This window comes from Herpailurus yagouaroundi, unplaced genomic scaffold (genome assembly GCF_014898765.1).
Source record: "Herpailurus yagouaroundi ecotype Mexico unplaced genomic scaffold, PumYag 139, whole genome shotgun sequence".
NCBI lineage: Eukaryota > Metazoa > Chordata > Mammalia > Carnivora > Felidae > Herpailurus > Herpailurus yagouaroundi.
This window is the reverse complement of record NW_024412394.1, coordinates 2,626,775-2,648,461: the sequence shown is the minus strand read 5'-3', so window position 1 is coordinate 2,648,461 and position 21,687 is coordinate 2,626,775. Positions and strand designations below refer to the sequence as shown.

The 21,687-nt window shown below is 41.3% G+C and overlaps 1 protein-coding gene and 1 pseudogene across 4 annotated transcripts in view; one reads left to right on the top strand and one right to left on the bottom strand.

Moving 5' to 3' along the window:
- The first annotated feature begins 7,354 nt into the window (after positions 1-7,354).
- FKBP5 (FKBP prolyl isomerase 5) overlaps positions 7,355-21,687 on the top strand; it is a 120,620-nt gene continuing 106,287 nt past the window's right edge. For 2 of the 4 annotated variants that reach the window (XM_040473300.1, XM_040473302.1), the window contains exons 1-2: positions 7,355-7,468; positions 14,246-14,351. The gene's annotated coding sequence lies outside the window, so the exon portion shown is untranslated. Of the gene's footprint in view, positions 7,469-8,128; positions 8,271-14,245; positions 14,352-21,687 lie in introns of those variants that run through there. The other 2 variants (XM_040473301.1, XM_040473303.1) reach the window with 2 other exon arrangements.
- On the bottom strand, positions 10,979-11,302 carry LOC121029341 (60S ribosomal protein L30-like; annotated as a pseudogene).

The following is a 21,687-nucleotide window of genomic DNA, read 5'->3' as shown; positions in this document are numbered from 1 at the left end:
CGCCCCTAAAAAACCTTTTTTTTAATGTCTATTTATTTTTGAGGGAGAAAGAGATAGGGCGTGAGCAGAGGAGGGACAGAGAGGGAGACATAGAATCCGAAGCAGGCTCCAGGCTCTGAGCTGTCAGCAGAGAGCCTGATGCAGCGCTTGAACTCACGAGCTGTGAGATCATGACCAGAGTCAAAGTCGGATGCTCAGCTGACTGAGCCACCCAGGTGCCCCGATCTTCAAATATTTTTAAATGTTAAAAGCATTAAAACTCTAACAAGATAGTGAGGAATTACTGAACCAAGGTACATGAACAGATAGGAATCCAGAGAGATTAGAGTTGCCAGATAAAATACAGGACTTCCAGTTATATATTTGAATTTCAGATAAGCAACATTTTTTTTTAGTGTAAGTCCCAGTTAAATTTGAATTTCAAATAAACAACAAATTATTTTTTAGCATAAGTATAATATGTACTTGTGACATATTCCTACTAAAAAGTAATTTATTGTTTATTTGAAATTCAAATGTAACTGGATGTCCTGTATTTTTATTTGTTAAATCTGGCAACCCTACCAGAGAAGTGAGTCCAGCACTTGGGGCTGCTTTTGTCCGTGGGCATTTGCCAATCTGAGTCATCAGAGAGGTTGAGCTGTGCTTTTGAAAGCTTATTAGGATTAGGGGTACAAAACTGGAATGCAGGGCCTACTGAGGTTGGAGACTCTGATAAACCACCCCTGTGGTAGATTATTACTTTGATAATCTCCAGTGAGCCATGGCTATGGGTATCCATGCCCCATGTACTCCCCTTGACTCTGGGCTGGCTCTGTGACCCATTTTACCCAATAGAATGTGACAGAAGTGATGTTGTGCCGGGTCGGGTTCAAGCCTTAAGAAGGTAGCTTCCATATTTTGGCTCTAGGGGAAGTCAGTTGCCATGTAATAAGTCTAACTACCTTAAGAACTGGGAGCTAACCGAGGAACTGGTGATGTGTACCTGGATTTCAGAATTGCGATGGACTTGTGTCTGCCAGTTTCTCCTTTTCGAGTAGGAATATACTTTGAGATTGTCCTTTCTCTGCGTCACCATTTCCTGTGGGGAGCAGGTAACTTGTCTCTTTAGTTCAAAGGTTGTCAGATCCAGGGGAATATCACTGGAGAAGTCTCATTCATACCTGGACCTGAACTTAGGGAGTTCAAACTCAATCCTGGTAGAGTAATGGGGCGAGATTTTCGGGGGTCTTAAGGGGTGATGAGTGTATTTTGCACTGGGGAGGAAGTGAATCATTAAGGGACAGAGGGAAAATGGACAGATTGTTACTTTGGTATAGGCCCCCAGTGAACGATATTGTGTGAGCACTCACACCACAACTGTTCCCTCCCCTTGAATCCGGACTGGCCTGTGACCTGCTTTCACCTACGGAACATGGTGGAAATGACACTGTCAGTTCCAGATCTAAACCTCTAGAAGGCCCGGCAACTTCCACATTTGCCCTTTGGAGGAAGCCAGCCACCACGTAAAAGTCTGATTATCTTGAGACAGGATATTGTGAGAAACCCAACCTAGCCTCATGGAGAGACCATGTGGGAGAAGAACGTAGGACCCTCGCCAACATCCCACTGAGGTCCCACTTGCCCTCTAGGTGAGTAAGACCATCTTGGAAGTAGACCATTCCGGCCTAGTCAAGCTGCCCCGACTGATGCCACATAGAGTAGATACCAGTGTCCCTGCTCCAAATTGAAGAATCATGAGCAACTAAATAGAATAGTTATCGTTTTAAGTCAGGAATAAGCAAAGTATGGCCCATAAATGGCTCCCTGTTCTTCTTCTTCTTTTTTTAAACAGCTTTATTGAATTATAATTAATTCACCTACCACACAATTTATCCATTTTATGTATGCAACTCAGAGGTCTTTAGTATATTCATAGATGTGTGCAACTATCACACAGTCAACCTTAGAACATTTTCTTAAGTTTATTTATTTATTTTGAGAGAGAGAGAGCAGGAGAGAGTGTGGGAGGGACAGAAAGAGAGGGAGAGACAGAATCCCATGCAGGCTCTGCAGTATCAGCGTGGAGCCCAACAGGGGGCTCGAACTCTTGAATCATCAGATCATGACCTGAGCCAAATCAAGAGTCAGATGCTTAACCAACTGAGCCACCCAGGCGCCCCTCTAAAGATTTTATTTTTAAGTAATCTCTACACCTAATGTGGGGCTTGAACTTACAACCTTGAGATCAAGAGTCTCAGGCTCCACCAACTAAGCCAGGCAGGGTCCCTTGTTTGTTTGTTTGTTTGTTTAAATATTGTTTTGGCTGTTCTGGGTCCCTTGCAATCTGTATGAATTTCAGAATCACCTTGTTGATTTCTATAAAGAAGTCAGCTGGGACTCTGATGGGATTGCATTGAATATGTAGATAATTTGGGGAGTATTGCCAACTTAACAATGTTAAGTCTTTTGATGTAGGAACATAGGATGTTTTTCCGATTATATAGGTCTTCTTTAATTTCTTTCAACAATGTTTTGTAGTTTTCAGAGTATAAGTTTGGTACTTCTTTTGTTAAATTTATCCCTAAGTATTTTATTATTATTTTTTGAGATTTTATTTTTAAGTAATCTCCACACCCAACGTGGGGCTTGAACTCACAACTCCAAGATCAAGAGTCACACACTCTATTGACTGTGCCAGGTAGGCACCCCAGTATTTTGTTCTTTATTAGGCTATTATAAAGGAAATTTCTTTCTTAATCTCATTTTTTCATTGTTCATTGAAAGTGTATAGACATATCATTGATTTTTATTATAGATCTGGTTTCTTGCAAACTTGCTGAATTTACTTATTTTTAAAAATTTTTTTAATGTTTGTTTATTTTTGAGAGAGAGAGGCTGAGCGTGAGTGGGGGAGGAGCAGAGAGAGAGACACAGAATCCAAAGCAGGGTCCAGGCTCTGAGCTGTCAGCACAGAACCTGACATGGGGCTCGAACCCATGAACCGTGAGGTCATGACCTGAGCCAAAGTCGGACGCTTAACCAAATGAGCCACCCAGGCACCCCTACTTATTATTAAGTAAGCTCTACATCCAACGTGGCACTTGAACTCACAACCCTGAGATCAAGAGTCACATGCTCTACTGACTGAGCCAGCCAGGTGCTCCTGAATTCACTTATTGGTTCTAACAGTTTTTAAGTGGATTCCTTAGCATTTTCTATACACAAAGATCATGTCATCTGTGTTTAGAGATAGTTTTACTACTTTCTTTCCAATCTGGATGCCTTTTAATTTCTATGTCTTGCCTAATCACCCCGGCTAGAACCTCCAGTAAAATATTAAATAGAAGTGGCAAGAGTGGACATTCATGTCTGTTCCTTGTTTTTTTCTTGGAAAAGGTATCAAGTCTTTTACCACTAAGCATGGTGTTAGTTGTGAGTTTTTTTGGTGATATTCTTTATCAGCTTGAGAATGGCTGCCTGGCTTTGTAAATAAAGTTTTAGTGGAACACAGCCGTCCCATTCATTCATGTATTGTCTACGGCTGATTTGAACTATAATGATAGAGTTGAGTAGTTGTAACAGAGACCATATGGCCTGCAAATCTAAAATATTTACCATCTTGCCATTTAAGGAAAAGTCCACTGACATCTGTCTTAAACTGCTAAATTTTAGGATTGTTTGCTATGAAACCATATATAACTGAAACAACTCCCAGGCTTTGACTGGAACCTCAAAGAGCTGCAACATTGGGTAAGGAGGAACCATAAACAAACAAACAAACAAACAAACCATAAATAAACAAACCCTCCCACATACTGTAATCCAGTTTCAAGTCATCTGGGAAGCTCAGAAAATCAGAAGCCATGAAATTGAGTTAAGGTGATCTTAGCTTGCCAGTGTCCCCAAATGCCTGCAGAAACCAATGGAAATCCTTTTGGGAGGAAGATGTTATCACTGTTGCCTTAAATGATTTTTCAAATACAATGTCCAAAACATAACCAGGTACATGATGAGATAAAACCTCATGAGGAAGAACCAGTAGTAAAAACTAACAATGGAAACCGATCCACAGGGACTCTAGATTGAAATTAACAGACATAAGCCATAAAACAGCTACACTTACTTTGTTTAAGGAGAGAAAAGCCAAGCTTGAAAATTATAGCAAGTCACAAAGAGACATAAGAAGTGACATAGCAGATCTGAAAAGACCCAAACAGAAATTCTGGAACTGAAAAAAAAAAAACCCCAAACAAACAAGCAAACAACAAATTAAGAGCTTGATGGATGGGTTTAAGAGGAGAATTTTTTTTTTTTAAGGAGGCTGCATGCCCAAGGACACTAAGTGACTTGATCTCATGACCCTGAGATCAATCAAGAGTCGCATGTTAGGCACCCCAAGAGAAGAATTTTTTAAAAAGCTGAAGAGAGAATTAGTGAACCGAAGAATAGTCACAAGAAACTTTTACAACAGAGTGTCGAAGGACAAAAGATAGAAGATACAGAAGAAAGGATGTAGTGAGAAGGTCTAATAGGTATTTCAACTGGGGGCCCAGAAAGAAAGAGGTACAGAAACAGTAATTGAACATAATGGCTGAAATTTTTTTCAAAATTAATGAACAATTATTCAAATGTGATAAGCAGCCATGAAGTGACATACACTCACTCCACCATGTGGTTTGACTCTTAAGACAGTGTATCTTTAGGGCACCTGTCTGGCTCAGTTGGTAGAGCACGCAACTCTTGATCTCAGGGTCGTGAGTTCAAGCCCCATGTTGGGTGTAGAGCTTACTTAAAAACAAAAACAAAAACACACCAGCACATCCTTCCCGTACATACCTACCTTTGAAAGCGTTCTGAAACCAACATAAAGGTGGATCCATAGCAGATGGAACAGGGCTTGTGTGGGATGAGTTCAAATACAAACTTTGCCACTCCCTGCTGTGCTACCTGGAGGAGACTGCCAAACTTCAGTTTTCTCAGCCAATAAATGGGGCTAGGAATACAAGCCTACCCCACATCGCCATTGTGAGAATCGAGTGATACGGTGCATGTGAACAAACCTAATGAATGCCAAGGGCTTTAAAAATGAGACATGGTTTGAGTAGGATCACAAACATTCCCAGGGGCACTACCAGTGACAGGTCAGACCGGCTACATAATTTGCAGGTGAAATGAAATGAAATGAAAATGCAACTGTCGAAAAATTATTAAGAATTTCAAGACAGCGACAGCAAAGCATTAAACCAAGCGCTGGTCACACGCCCATGAAGCCAGCCTTGGTAATAGGCCCTGCAAAGAACCGCTCTTTGCGTTAGGAAAGGGCTGTCTGTTCCACATCCAGGTGTCTGCAGCCATAGCCCACGTTATCTTTGAGCTCTGAAGGGCAGCAGTGTTTGGGGAAACTGCAAGCACACGTGTTTCCAAATGCCAAGGAGGGCAAGTGCAGTGACCGGAGTGGTTTTCTGAGAGAGTGGGTGGGGCCAGCCAGGCTGCCATCAGAACTGTGGAACTGACTGTTCCCCACAGACTCTGGCCTAGAAAAAAAAAAAAAAAAAAGCCTGCAGCTGTATCTACAGGGCCTGTTGTTGTTTGCTGCGGTGTGTTACAACACAGCCTGGCAGCCTCCGGGGCCTTTCTGTCTTCCTCCTGGAAGAGCCTGGTCCCAGAACATGTGACATGGCCACACAGCCCTGCAGATTTCCCATACTGCTCCTCGCTGTTCCCTCAATTACCAGGCTTTTCCAGGTCTGCATGCTTTTTTGCTCATCCTGTCCTCCACAGACTAGGAATCCCTTTCCTTCCTCTTCCACATCCCTCCATCTGGCAAACACCATCTTTCAAAACTCTTTTAGGACTCAGCTCTAATGCCACCTCCTCAATGAAGCCTTCCCTGCCTTTCCCAGGAAAAGCCAACTGCCCCTTCCTTGGAGCTGTCCACTGTAACATATGTGGTACTGACATGTAATGTGGAAGTCACTATCTCCTTGGCTAAAGCCTTCAAGGGCTGAGACAATGTCTCCTCACCTATGCAGACTCTGCACACAGCACAGTGCTTAATACTTGCTAGTAGTAAGCACAGTAGATGCTTAATCAACTGGGGTTAGAAACTTTCAGAACAAATCATTGAAGGATAAATGGTTGGATTTGGATTCAATCACCCACGTCTTGTTGAATTAATGTATGAATAAATTGTGTCAGTGATTCTCCCTGGCATCTGGTAAAAAGGGAAGCTTCTAGGCATTAAGTCAGGGCCTTCTTTGCTCTTGAGGTTTCCGTGTTGGTTCTAGTTGTTTTTTCCCCAGGCACCACGTCCTGAAGGCAGGGATGGTGATTTGTTGAAGAGGGTCTTCAAAAATACCTAAATGACCAATGTGACATAGCGCAGAGAGCAGATTTGGAGCTAAGAGATGTGGCTTCTGATCTGGTTATGGGACATAAGATTTCCATAGGTGACTATTAAGTCCCATAGCTATGAGACTTTAGGTTTCTGTCTCCTCAAAAATGAGGGGTTTGAGTTAGTTACCCCCTAAAGCCCAGGTGCAGCCAGTTCTATCTCCTCATCTGAATCTCTATGGGAACTACTCAGAGGCAGCCAGCCTTCTGGTTGGAGGAGCTTAGCCCCTCTTGAAGCTGAGTTTGCTCAGCGGGTCTACCCTTTGCTAATGGGGGGGTGGGGGCGGTGGTGCGGTGGGAAAAGGGGATCAGAGAACACCAATATTTTTTACGGTCTTTTGCTGTCTCAATGGCCTGGTGTCTCATGCTTGAAAGGCAGAAAACCAGGGGAGAGCATAGTCTTCACAGTCATTTAGTGTCCATGGGGAAGTACCACGGGCTAAACTGGTTCTCAAGATGGGATTTTCCCGAGGCCCAACGGGGCATTTTTTTTTTACTTCCTAGGGCTAACCTAGTCTGCTTACCTGACACAAACATCCCGGCCTGCCCCTCTCCATCCTTTGGGCAGGCCTGGCAAACAGGCAGCAAGGCAGAGCTTTCAGAGATACGATTCAGATGTGAAGTCAATAGCTTGTTTAGGCATGAGTTTCTCTGAAGGTTAAGAGACGGTGTGAAGGGGCATGGGTCAGTTTCCTTCATCCCTTCCCGCCGGCCCCCACAAAGGCCAAGGGCCAGACACGTGGGCTGGCGTGGAGAGGCGGAGTTTACACTAAGGCGGAGGTGCAAATGGACGGGGGCGGAGTCTCATTTGCATAGACGGTGCGCGGCCACCAATCCGGACCGGCGGAGCGACAGCCCGCGCGCCTTTTGGGGGCGGACTGACAGCCCCGGGGCCCTATCGAAGACGGGTCCTGCGGCCGGCGGGGGCGGGACCGCGCCGGGCGCTGCCCCGGGGATTCGGGCCGGTTCGCGGGCGCTGCCAGTCTCGGGCGGCGGCGTCCGGCGCGCGGACGGCCTGCTGGTTGGGCTGGGGGCCGAGCAGCGCGAGGGTGAGGCGGAGAGAGAAGGGGCCAAGGAGCAGCCACGGCGACAGGTACCGGCGCCATGGCCGCAGGGATGGGGCGGGCGGCCGCGGCGCCCCGGGAACCGAATTCCCTCCTTCGCGGTCAGATCGCCGCCGCGCCGCTTCGGCGCCCCCTCACGCGCGGTTCTCCTGCCCCAGAGAGGCAGGCTCGGGGCGAACGGGGCGGGGGAAGCCTCGAGGCGAGCGCGCCGGATGCCCCTTGCCCAACTGCGGGGTCCCTCCGCGCCCCGCCGGCCCGCGGGGTCGGTGCTCTCTCCGCGAGGCGCGGAGTCGGGCGACCGCGAGAGCCGCTCCCCGCCCCCGCCGCGCTCCCCCTCGCGGAGTCGAGGCCGGTCGCGCCCGCTCGTCCTCACCCGGCTTTTGTTTCCTGCCCGAGGTGACAGGTCCCGGCTCCGGCTCCCGTCGGTCTCCCCCGACTCGCCCGAGGCCCGGCGCCTGTGACCGCGACCGCCCGGAGCAGGCTGCGGGACCCGCGGAGAGCCGGGCGGCGCGTGAGCGGCCGCCGCCGCGGGCGGGAGAGAAACTTCGCCTTCCGGGGCCCGGGCCGGCGGGCGAAGTCGAGCCGGGGTGAGCCGTGCGCCGGGACGCCGCGGGCGCGATGGAGCCGCGCACACCTGGCGGGGCCCGTGGCGGGTGAGGATAACGGAGTGTCCCGCTGCTGCGCTCCTCGCTTTCGGTTTGCGCTCCCGGGGCGGTGGGTGTGGATGCGTGTTCGCCGCCTTCACCTGCCACCATGGGACAAGTGACTGGGATACAGCATCCCGGCTCTCAGCCGCTCTTGAAGGGTGCCAGTGCAGCGCCTTTCTAACAGGTGATTATTCTCGTGCCAGGTGAAAGCCAGTTCCAACTTGTTTTCGGGCTCCTGACTTGGTTCACTCCTGGAACGTTAGAACTCCTTCCACTGATGTCTGAAAAGGTGTACTGGCAATAGTATAGGAGTCCAACCCGGTATTGATTTAAAACAAAAAACAAAAAACACCAACCGTTTGAGGGGGTCAACGTGCAGATTGATTGCATTCTTTCCATTGACGAGCCTGGAGGAACATGGTCTTATTTTAAAAATTCGGTTTCTGCAGTGGTGGCGAAAGCATAGTAAGGTACAAAGTTAGTAAATGGAGAATGCAGAAGTCTAGATACCCTTCAGGGTGGTTCAGGACAGCGTGTACAACGTTTGGCCGCCATTCAGTAAATTCTGCATGAAGTAGTTTGAGCTCGTGGTTTTGGATTTACTTTTCAGGAGTATGTTTTCCAGTGGAATAAGGCTTAGCATTGAATGGGAGCTTTCTTTGGAAAAATGGGAGTAGACAGGAGTGTTTATTTTCATTGTCTTCCCATTTTGTTAGATTGTGGACAAGGGAAAAGTCAAGGCATATTTTGGTTAAGTGTTTTTAATAGTCTGTGGAATTCTCCCCCCCCGGCGCCCCCACCCCCCCCCAGAGGGGTTTTTACTTTAGAGAATTGTAGTAGCTTTTTCTCTTGGTGTATGAGTCAAAGGTCAAGGATAGACTTGAACGAATTTTTATTCTTTTTGGGAAATTTTTATTTGTCGTACTTTCACTTAGCCTTTTCTGCGTCTCTCTCCCAACTGACCTCCACTTACTTAATCCACCATTATGGACCTGACCAATGTAGGGCATCTACAGAAAAAATACGTTTAAAAATCGTACATAATTATTTTTTAAATGTAGTTTATATGTATTTAAATTTATTTGTGAGTAACTTGATTTAGCTTACTTAATTTTTTTCTAACGTGTGTTTTGTGTCTATTGGGGATGACTTATATTTAAGAGGGGTGCAACTTTTTAAAAGCAACGTTATAGTTTTGATTTAATTATGCTACTTTATTAATATTTCACTGAATGGTTATTTTATTATGTACCTAGCTATTTAGTAACATCATTTAAAGTTGAACTCTTTAACCAATAGGCTAGTTGTGACTGGGATTTTAAAACAAAATCAAAGAGATGGTCTTTATGAAGTGTTGTATATCTCTAAAACAACAGGGTTAAGTGTTATGAGGTCTTTGTCCTTACAACATTTAACAAAACAAATACATACTTTTTTAATCTTTAATTTTGGGTGGTTTTTTTAAGAAAAACCATAATTTTAACCAGTTCAACATGAAAACCTTTTAAAACACTGGATTAGGCAACTAGTTAAATCCTCAATTTTCTGTTTGTTCTTGGGCTGGAAAAGAACACATATTTTGGGTTAGTTTCCTAAAGGTTTCTTAGCTTAGAACGAATCAGTCTAGAGAAGAAAGAACATCCTCATTCTGTAACTGTAGAAAAAGTTATTGCTATTAAAGCAGAGTTGTCTTTTTGATGCTTAGGGGAGATTTGTTCAACAGTGGCACGTCGTGTTGAGTGGGTTTTATTCTACATAAATAGTTGTAAGGAATCTTATAGGTCTGAGGTTCTCTTTGTTTTGGATGACTTAGATAATTGTTCTTTAAAGTGTATAGGAATATATGAGTTTTAACTAGTATGTGTAATTTTCTATGTATAATTATTACAATCCTTATCATATGGTGATGTTTAAATATACCACATATAGTAAATTAAACTTATATTTCATAGTTTTATTTACACAAAAGCATATTTTAGGAACTTTATTAAAAGCCCATATTCAAATTCAGTTTTTAGATATTTTACTGGTTTTTTTGGTCCACTTTAACTTGTGGTAGACCATATCAAAATTATCAACCACATTTCAGTTTCAGAATTAAGCATAAGTTGAATTCTTTTATGTACACAATAAACATATTGAGTGTTTAAGTCATTTATCCTCAGGTGTGGTTCTTTTTGTTGTTTGGGGGTTGGCAAATATTTTTGAATGAAGAAAGGCACAAAGAAACAAGGATATATACTAAAATAGCTAATTTGAGGATAAATCAAGTGGCCATGTTAGACATGAATATGGCTTTATTTGACCGCAGTACGCATGTTACACCTAGCATTAAGAATATCTCTGTATAGGCCTTTAATTAATTTTTCAGAGTTCCTAAAGAAAAATCTATATTGTCCATATTTTGGCACACCAAATTCTGTGATTACTCAATGCTGAACAGTTAAATACAGACATTTTATAATTCTGAAACAATTTGAACTTTTTTTTTTTTTTTTTTTTTTTTTTTAAGCTGTCTACTCAGTGTGGGGCTTGAACCCACAACCCTGAGATCAAGAGTTACATGTTCCACCAATAGAGCCAGTCAGGCACTCTGAAACTTTTTGAACTTTTTTTTTTTTTTAAACAAAAGTTTGTCTTTTTTTCTTTTATTTTTTGGAGAGAGAGAGAGAGGTTGAGAGCACGTGTGAGCAGGGGAGAGAGGCAGAGAGAATATCACAGGCAGGCTCCACGTTCAGCTTGTGACTGACTGAGGCACCCTGGCGCTCCTGAACTTTCTAACATAGTTGATTAGTAATTATTTTGCTTTCTCATTATTGTACATGTCTGAATTTTCTACAGTGCATTTCCCCCCCTATTTCTGGCCAGCTTTAAAGAAAAATTTTGCATGGTTTACTTTTCACCAGTCTTTCCTGGCATGCTCCTGGTGTTACCAGAATCACCTGGATCGGTGATAACCATTGTGCATATTCTGTAGTATTTTTCACAGGCTGGGCCCAATTCAGTATTCTTGCCGCTGCGTGTTGGGCCCCAATTTTGGCCAAGATAGTGTAGTGCTTATTTCCTCAAGGCTGGGCACTTGTTGGCTAGGATGACCAGTTTGGCCGTGTCTGATTATTTTATCTACTTGTACCCCATCATGTACTGTCCCCTTATCATATGAACTTGGAGCCTAGAGGTAATTGACTCCAGTGAGGACTTCTGTGCAGCTACCATCTTCCTGCCTTAGGTGTGGGACAGCTCCAACCAAGAGCAGTCTCCAGTCCTGGCCAAGGAGCTAGTGAGAAAGGCTCTATAGTGCTTTTTTTTTTTTTTTTTTTTTATTTTTTTTTTTTTGACTTCTGATAATATATCCCCAAAGTGTAAAGAAAATTAAATTTACATACAGAGGAGACATACACTGAGTGGTTGTTGGTATGTAAATAACTATTGACTTTAAAACAATAGCCACTTAAGTGCGATTTAATTTGCAAATAAGATACCGTTACATGACTCTTCCGTCAAAAGAGAGCTTAAAATAATTATAGTAGGGCCTAACTCACTCTTGTAACTAATTTGTATAACAGGTTACTAAGGATATTTAGCAATATTTTAAACACTAAAATTCAAGCTCTCAAAATAATTTGTACCTCACAATTTGTTTTGAAGAGAATTACCCTGTATTCTGCTGAAACTTAAACATGTAAGACTATGTCCTTAAATGGGGCAAGTTCATTTTATGCTTAATTTAGTATTTACTTCTAGTCTTTTGGAAAACATCTAGTTAATGAGAGTGAAGGACCACCAGAGGGAGTATGGGGTCTACACAATTGCTGTACCTGTTTTCTGCTCTTGGTCTGGAAGAAAGATATTTTAAAAATAAGAATAAAATTGTAATTCTCTAAAACAGTCAGGAAAAAGATGATGACAGTTGAGAGTTGTAGTGGTTTAGAGCCACTGTTGGTTTTTGTAACAATTAATCAAGGCTGTTTTCCTTGTTTTTTTAGAAAATGGTACAATTATTGGAAAATGATGTGTTTTCAGAGTGAATAATGGGTTAAGTAAATAATTACACACCTGTGAAAGTCAGGGACCATTTAAATGCTAAGAATATTTTTTAAGATTAAAAATGTAGTACATTAGAATGGTATGTTTTTGAAGTTGCTCATTTTGGGGGAGGAGGAATAAAAGGTGAACAAAGAGCAAACATTAGAAGTGGGTTGTTTTCTCCCATTGATAGTTGCAAACCTTTATAAAACAGGCAGTGGTAAATTTCTAGGACATTTTGTAGCATTCTGCCTCCATCTTGGCAATTTATGGGTAATGTTAAATGAGGAGACACTTTTAGTCCCCTGAAAATGATAATCTGATTATCAACAGCAGGGTTGGGAGTTTCAAATTGACTTCAAAAATCAGATTTACGTGTATGTTTTTTAATGTTACCATCACTAGAAATTAAAGAACTTCCTCTACTTTTAGCTGCAATTACACAGTAGAATTTCAGAGTCAGGATGTGTCTTTCATAGACTTAATGCTGTGGTAAATTACTTCTTGGGATGGAGAAAACATCCTAGGGATTGAGCTTTTTTCAGAATATATTCTCAATGGAGATGGGATGGTCTTTACCCATGTTAAGTATCAGCCAATGGATTATTTCTCTGTTTAACTTTAAAAAAAATTTTTTTTTTTTTACATTTATTTATTTTTGAGAGACAGAGAGACAGAGCACAAGTGGGGAGGGGCAGAGAGAGAGGAAGACACAGAATCCGAAGCAGGCTCCAGGCTCTGAGCTGACAGCATAGAGCCCCACGTGGGGCTCGAACTCACAAACCACGAGATCATGACCTGAGCCGAAGTCGGACACTTAACTGACTGAGCCACCAAGCGTCCCTTAACTTTGTTTTATTTACTTTTTTATTATTATTTTTTAAACGTTTATTTATTTTTGAGACAGAGAGAGACAGAGCATGAATGGGGGAGGGTCAGAGAGAGAGGGAGACACAGAATCTGAAGCAGGCTCCGAGCTGTCAGCACAGAGCCGGACGCGGGGCTCGAACTCAGGGACCGCGAGATCATGACCTGAGCCGAAGTTGGCCGCTTAACCGACTGAGCCACCCAGGCGCCTCTTAACTTTGTTTTAAAAAAGCAAGACGATAAAATACAATTTGTACTTTTAACACATACTTTGGGTTTTACTCCTCGCATAGAAAATGATTGTGTAGTGGAGGTAACAGTAGCTTATATGGAGAGAAATCTGTTTCTCTTTTGAATTATTCTTAGGTTAAAGCATAATACTAAGAGGGGCGCCTGAGTGGCTCAGTCGGTTAAGCGTCCGACTTCGGCTCAGGTCATGATCTCACGGTTTGTGAGCTCGAGCCCCGCGTCGGGCTCTGTGCTGACAGCTCAGAGCCTGGAGCCTGCTTCGGATTCTGTGCCCCCTTCACTGCTTGCCGCTTGTACTCTGTCTCTCGCATTGTCTCAAAAATAAATAAACATTAAAAAAAATACTTATGAAGAAAAACTAAAATGGACAGCTTTCCCACGTTAGATGTGTTTTCACTGTGAACTTTATACATTTAAAGAAATATATCTTTGTTGGCCCCAGTTGGACTTCTCAGAATCTATTCATTTATATACACACGCGTAGGTAAAATACCTATGTTTTATTTTTTTGTATTTTATACAACTGTATACATATTTCCTATATATAATTATACTATGTAATGAGTCCATCTATCTGTACTATGTGACTTTACAGGCTTATTTATATGTGAGCCCCCCACCCCTTTCTAAATGAAATCTTATTTCACCAAGGAGAAAGAAAGTACATATTCACAAAAAGATTGATGTAAAATGTTCATGGCAGCTTTTTTTACAGTAGAAATGAACTAATGATTCGCACAACATAGATGAATCCAAGAAATATTATTCAGAGCAAGAGAAGCCAGGCATAAGTATGTACCAAATGATGCCATTTTTGAAAAATACAAGAACGGGTGAAACTTAGGTATGTTGATAGAAATCAGGACAGTGGTTTCTGGGTAAGAGTGTGGTTGACTGGAAAGAGGCAAAAAGGAACTTTCTAAGGAGATTGAAATATTCTGTAGCTTGACTTAGGTAATGGAAATTCAAGTGTACGCTTTTTGGGTAACTTACTTTCATATAATTTTTAACTTACAGAAAAATTGCAAGACCTAGTCCAAGGAACGCCCAGATTCACCAGTTGTTGGTGTACACGCTTGTTCAAACTTACTGAGCTGACTACTTAAGATCTGGGCATTTTACGGTATGTAATTTTTACTTTAATGAGGAAAAGAGCTACAAAAATTTGTTGGAGAATGATCTTGTTATCTGCAAAATGAAATACCTCGATTCAGACTTAAGGAGTGCTTTAATGATGATGGAGAAGAGAATCAGTGACGATCTCTTGTCTCTGTATATGTGTATTTATACTGCTTCTCTCTGAAGTTTCATGGTGACTTATTTCTGTTAGAAGAAACAAGGTTCTGAACGTGATTCAAAGCAGAAGTATCAGCAAGGAAAGCCTGCCTTATTAGAGTATGGGACTGATAGCTAGCAATAGCTTTCTGGGAAGTGAGGGTGTGATTATTCCTGTTAAGCGTTGCACACCTACAGTGTGCTAGATTTTGCACAGACATGCATAGTTTTTATTGTCTTGGAACTTACCAGATGAACAGGAGGCAAACAAATCTGCTTGTCTTTTTTTGGGTGGTGCTGTTTATCATATGGAGGAAAGATAGGTGCTTACAAACTGTATAAACTATTCTTGGTTATCAGCGAGTGGCAGATCTAAGCAGTAAATTTGTTGCTCTCCATTAGTTGCAGTGCTGTCAGAGTCTCTAGAGTGATTTGGTTTAAACTACATCTATTTAAATCCTAGCTAAAACTTTGGTAATTGTTAAAAACATTCAACTTTACCCTTCTACTTAATAGTTTATATACTTTTATTTTTTTTATTTTTTATTTAAAAAAAAATTTTTTTTTAACGTTTATTTATTTTTTTTGAGGCAGAGAGAGACAGCATGAACGGGGGAGGGGCAGAGAGAGAGGGAGACACAGAATCAGAAGCAGGCCCCAGGCTCTGAGCCATCAGGCTCTGAGCCATCAGCCCAGAGCCTGACGTGGGGCTCGAACTCCCGGACCGCGAGATCGTGACCCGGGCTGAAGTCGGACGCTTAACCGACTGAGCCACCCAGGCGCCCCAGTTTATATACTTTTAAATGTGTGGGTTTTTTTTTACAGGTTAGGGTTAGGTATAATTTATGGGTCTTGGTTCTTTTAATTTTTTTTTTTTTTTTTTGTATCCACATAAAAAAGTTGTCTATTTGATTACTTAGTAGAGTGGAAAATATTTGAAATAATATGACAACTAACCAGCAGGTTCAACAAAGCAATCATTGATACTGGGATGAATGTTTATTTTGCCTTTACTAATGAAAATCATACATTTATATGGACTATATCTTTTCTTCAGCAAAAATTGTAAGTTCATTGAAAAGCAAAATAACAAATGTCCAACATCAAGTAACAGAGATAAAAGAACGTTTTGCATTTAATGAACGTATTCATGTTTCTCTAAAATGACACAGGATCTTTTTTCCCTTTCATACACACTAAATTTCATTGGTCTATTAAGAATGAGTAAAACATTATTTGAAATGTTTTATCTGTTGGGATTTTGGTTCAAGTTGTCAAGCCGTTTTTGTTTTTGTTTTTGTTTTAGTTGTCAAACCTTAACTGCAGATAGAATTTTTAAAATATCTGTAGATAGGCTTTTTTTTTTTTTTTTTTTTTTTTTTTTTATAATGGAAGTTTTAAACTACACAGACCTGGGGAGAATAGTATTATGAACCTCTACCTATTCTCCAGATGTATGAACTATCAACATTTTTTTGTTCTTTTTTTTTTTTTTTAAGTTATTTAGAGAGAGAGTGTATGTGCACATGGGGCAGGGGCAGAGAGAGAGAGGGGGGGGGGGGGGGGGCAGAATCCATCCCAAGCAGGTTTTGCACTGTCAGCACAGAGCCCAGTGTGGGGCTCGATCTCATGAACCATGAGATAATAATGAGTGACCTGAGCCGAGATCAAGAGTCAGATGCCTAACTGAGCCACCAGGTGCTCCCAGTGTGCTTTTAAGACCATTAAGTTCTCACAAATATTATAAAATGGTAGTGGTATTGGTGCATCAGATTTTTCTCTTAGTATTTTCCAAAAGTTTTGTTATAAATACAGAAACTTCAGAAGCAGTGTGTTTTAGTTCAGAGACTTGACTTTGGACAAATAGTAATTATGAAACTGTTTTAATCCTTAGCTTCTCTCTGTCAATTCATAGCCTGAGGAAAAAATAATGTTTTAGCTTTTCGTTTAGAACAAAGCAGTCCAAATATTCTGTATCTACATAATAAAGTATTCATCTGGAAGGTTAGGTCATCTTCAAAGTGTATTATCTGAGGAATGCCGTTGTTTTAAGAGTTTTTTTTCTATATCCTTCTCTTTCTCTAAAAACTTGGTCCTTGCTGTGCTTTTAGGCCCCAAATATGTATCTTCTGTTTAAACTTGAGGCCTTCCAAACTTGAGGCCCAGATTTTCACCTATGTCTTAAATCTAAATCTGTTCAAATACCATCTCTGTAGAAGCTGCACACCAACACCCCCGCCCCTCATCCCCAGCCAGAAAGCTCTTCCCGGTTTTCCTCTTTAGCTGTTAATAACTCCATTATTCTTGTCGGTCATTTTTCACTCTTCCTTTACTTCCTAACTAAGCTCAGTGAGTCACTAAAACACTTTGTTTCTGACTTTATAATGTCTTCTTCATTTTTTTGTCCTTTTCATTTCTAGTACAATTATCCTAATTTGGTTAACATGGTGAAGTAGGAGATTATCCCTAATCTATAATGAACTTGATACATACCAAAATTAAGCTATGTTTCTAGAGTAAACTAAGGCATTTTTATCTCTTTCAGAGAAGGCTTCAGTCAGCCCTCTATAGCAGAGACATCATTTTGAAGGCCTAAGTAATCACTGTATTTAAACTAAGATGATACATAAGACTTGAAAATCACTCAGCTCAAATAACTTGGAGAACGGTGACTGGCAGGGCCCACAGTTTATTGTGGGGGGCAGGGGGTAGGGTGTAAGCAGCAGCCTTTCTTAGACCACAGAAATGGCCCAGGATGAGTTCCTTCCAGGCCAAAATATCTTCAAGTGCTTCGCAGTTGAGGAAATATTAAGTGTATATTATACACTCTGATGACTTCTTGGTGTTTTTAAGGCTAAAAGTACCAGTGTATGGGTTACTTAAAATTCTTCTCTTGTCCCTTGTGCCATATTTCCTGACCAAGATAGTTCCTGTCTAAAAGCTACTTCTGCTGAAAGTGACATGATACTCTTTTCATTATTTTTCTTTACAGACTCCTAGAATTGAAGTTTGTCAGAAAGATAGGAGCCTGAGGTTAGTTAGGAGGGTATAAAATAAAAACAGGAAAGTAAGTGATCCTCATTAGCTGTCATCCAGCCTCCAGGGGCCTTGGGTCTGATTCCTTTCCAGACGGGTTGTAGTTTATCAACTTGGCTTGCCTTTGGTTAGCTTATGGAGATCTTTTTTTCTTTCTGCTCTTCTGGGAAATGTTTGAATTTCCTCCTGGTAGGAACCAGGACTCAATTTGAGATTACTGACTTAGGGAATAAAAGAATTAAATTCCATATTGCTTTACATAATCCAGAATATCTGATTATTTTATTCTATGGGAATTAGGAATAAAGTGTGGATTCTGAGATACTTACGCAGAAACTAATAGTTATTAAGAGTGGAAAATGGAGGAGTAAAATACATTGCTAGGAAGCCTTGTCTGGGGGAGCAGACCTTGGAATGAGATTCAAGAGTATTGCTACTAAGTAGCTGTATGGTCTTGGGTAAATTAAAATCAACCTTTCCGGGCCTTATTTTAATTGTAAAATGAGTGGGTTAGATTAGATAGTATTTTAAGATTTCTTTGAATCTCTGAAATTCTAAAAGGAATGGTTTCTCAGGAAAAAAAAAAAACCTCCTAATTTATGTACTGTTCCTAGTAGTTTTTCAGCTATTGCTTCATATACATATTTTTCTATTTCCTTCAGAGGTTAGGAAAAGAAACAATTATAGAAGGAGTCAGAATTCCTAAATTGGATTAGATTTTAATGTTGTTATTTATCTGTGTTTCTCCACTGAGTTTATTCTGGATTCCTGTTTTCTACATTGTATCTGTGTCCATTTCCTTTCTTTTATTGCTTTTACTTGTCTTTACAGTGTTGACTTTCATATTCCTCTTTTCACTGCTTTTTGCTACTGCTTTTTTTTCTAGCTCTTCTTCACTGCTCATATTTCATTGTGGCATGGTATTCAACAGATAGACCCTTGAGTCTGAGCTATCACCAAATTAAATTTAGATATCCTAATAGTTGTTAGGATTAACGGGACCCTTCTACTCTATAGTACATAAAGCTAGACAGAGGAGTCCAAAGATAAAGGGAGTGAGGGAGCTTGAAGGGAGAATGAGTGGTGTGAATGAGAGTTTCTAAGGATTAATTTGCTATTATGATTTAAACTATAAGTTAAGATATTGAAGTCTTGACGATGGTGACTCTGCCAGTGACAGCTTGGTCCTGGAATCCTAATGGACTGTGAATTTCTTGCGGGAAGGTGCACCTCTGATCCTAAATCCTTTGTGTTCAGGGGCATGCTGTAGGCTAAGCACTAGTTGAGCTCAATTGCGGTTAGGACGGATTCTTTCTTCAAGGTGTTCTCTGGTAGGCTGGACATGAAGAGTGTGGTACAGACTCTTTTCAGTAAGACTGTCACTACCATTTGGAGAGATTGGACAACAGACAGAGCTTCTTCTAAGCCCCGTTTCCTCACCTGTAATATTGAGGAGGGGCAGTTGTGAGAATTAAATGAGACAGTGTCTATAAAGCACTTAGCCCAGAGTCTGGTATATGTGTTCAGTAATCATTAAATGCCATCATAGTTTCATTAACAAGCACCTTTATATTTCAGGCATTCGGCTCTTTTAGGTTCTAAGTAGTGTTGTTACAGAATAAATGAGACAAGAGCCTGTTCTTAGAAAAGATAGAATATATGCACAAAAGATAAACAACAACCTAGGCCCCACAGTAAGTGGCAAATGAGTGGTTTACTTAAGAACTCAAGGGGCAGGAATAATTGCTGAGCAGATGAGAACTTCAGAAAGGTGACAACTCGATCTGAACTCTGAAGGACTAGTTAGCAAGCTAAGAGAACAGGCTCTTACAAATTATAAACAGAATGCTATAGCTCTGCTACTGTGTAATCTCAAGCACAGTTACTCACCCCTCTCCCAGGATCGTTGAGAGAATTAAATGAGTTAGTATATGTCGGGCACCGAGAAGTGCTTCAGGCATGGTGAGAGCATGATAAATTAGTAGTACAAGTTGAGAGGAGAGAGAGTGCATTTCAGATAGAACACTGAGTGATAACGAACGGGAGATATTATAGATTTTTGTTGGAAATGATGAGGCCAAATTGGCTGAGAGGAATAACTTGTTGGAAAATAGCTGGTGATTATGTAGGGGCAGGATTATGAATGATTAAGTCTGGTGTTAGGAAGTCTTCTATAGGTACTGAGGCAACTTGGGAGGATTTCTTGGCTTATTTGTGAGGCACTCTGGCATTTCTCACTTTCTTTCCTGATTTCATTGTAACTGAAACTTGTGTTTAAACTAATTTTGACAATGAAACTTATGATCCTTCCTGAACCATTTGTCCATTTCTTTTTGTAAACGTGAATTCTTTTACTTTTTTTCTCTCCATGTTTTAGTTGTTTACATAATCCTTACTCCTTTTCTCCAGATTTTCCTCTCTGTCCTCAGAAACCCCAGTCTAGATCCTAAATCACTAAAGCCATAATGTAGAAAGGGCCAGGGGGAGGGAGAAAGAGAGGAAGGGAGGGAAATAACCTGTAGTCCAGCCGTCTTGTTTTACAGATGAGGACATTGATGTCCAGAGGAAGTACAGTCACATGTTCAAGATCCACAGCTAATTAATGAGCAAGCCTGCACCTTTGAGAGCTAAACTAGGGCTGGTTTTTTTTGTTTGTTTTTTGTTTTTTGTGTTTTTTGCTGTCCTGTCCAGTGTGATTCTCAACCATCTGAGTGGTAATTACAGTAGAACTACCAGTAATTTTTCTATTACTATTAAAAACCAAGATAAAAAATAATTTTACTACCAAGAAAAATGTGATAGTGATTCACACTTAAAAAAAAAATTTTTTTTTTAATGTTTACTTATTTTTGAGAGAGATACAGAGTGTGAGTGGGGAAGGGCAGAGAAGGAGGGAGACACAGAATCTGAAGCAGGCTCCAGGCTCTGAGCTGTCAGCACAAAGCCTGATTTGGACTCAAACTCACAGACCACAAGATGATGACCTGAGCTGAAGTCGGATACTTAACTGACTGAGCCACCCAGGTGCCATGTAATTCACACTTCTTTAAAAACAATTTTTAAAATGTTTATTACTTGAGAGAAAGAGAGAGACAGAGAGCAAGCAGGGGAGGGGCAGAGAGAGAGAGGGAGACACAGAATCTGAAGCAGGCTCTAGGCTCTGAGCTGTCAGCACAGACCCCCCCGACGTGGGGCTTGAACTCATGAACCGCGAGATCATGACCTGAGCTGAAATCTGCTGCTCAACCGACTGAGCCACCCAGGCACCCCCACACTTCTTAATGAGAAACCCATGATTACATTTCTTGGATGAGCATTACTATTCTTGAAGTAATATTTGAAACCAAAACTCCAAAATCTGCTTTAAGAAGAAAAGGGTTTCTTTCTTTCATTTTTAGAGTTGTGAATTATAGTAGCATTGTAAACATAAATAGCATTCTCAAAAAAAGTGGACTTTTTGTTTCTATCATTTTACTGATTGATGTGCTTGTACGATTAGCATGGAGAGTTGGGAGCTCTGGTACTTTGGCCTTGCAGCCCCCAACCCTGTATTTCTATTACAGTAGTCTCTTGAGTCGACATCTTCTCCAGCCTGTTACATTTTATTATATGCCACAAATAATGGTGAGAAACTTATTTCAGCATTGTTTTCTTCTACACAGTTTTCCTATGTAGATGCAGGATAATGGAAGATTTATTTATTTATTTATTTATTTATTAAAGAAAAAAATTTTTTTAACATTTATTTTTATTTATTTATTTTTTCAACGTTTATTTATTTTTGGGACAGAGAGAGACAGAGCATGAACGGGGGAGGGGCAGAGAGAGAGGGAGACACAGAATCGGAAACAGGCTCCAGGCTCTGAGCCATCAGCCCAGAGCCCGATGCGGGGCTCGAACTCACGGACCGCGAGATCGTGACCTGGCTGAAGTCGGACGCTTAACCGACTGCGCCACCCAGGCGCCCCATTTTTTAACATTTATTTTTGAGAGACAGAGTGTGAGCAGGGGAGGGGCAGAGAGAGAGGGAGACACAGAATCCGAAACAGGCTCTAGGCTCCGAGCTGTCAGCACAGTGCCTGATGCGGGGCTTGAACTCACGGACTATGAGATGGTGACCTGAGCTGAAGACGGACGCTTAACCGACT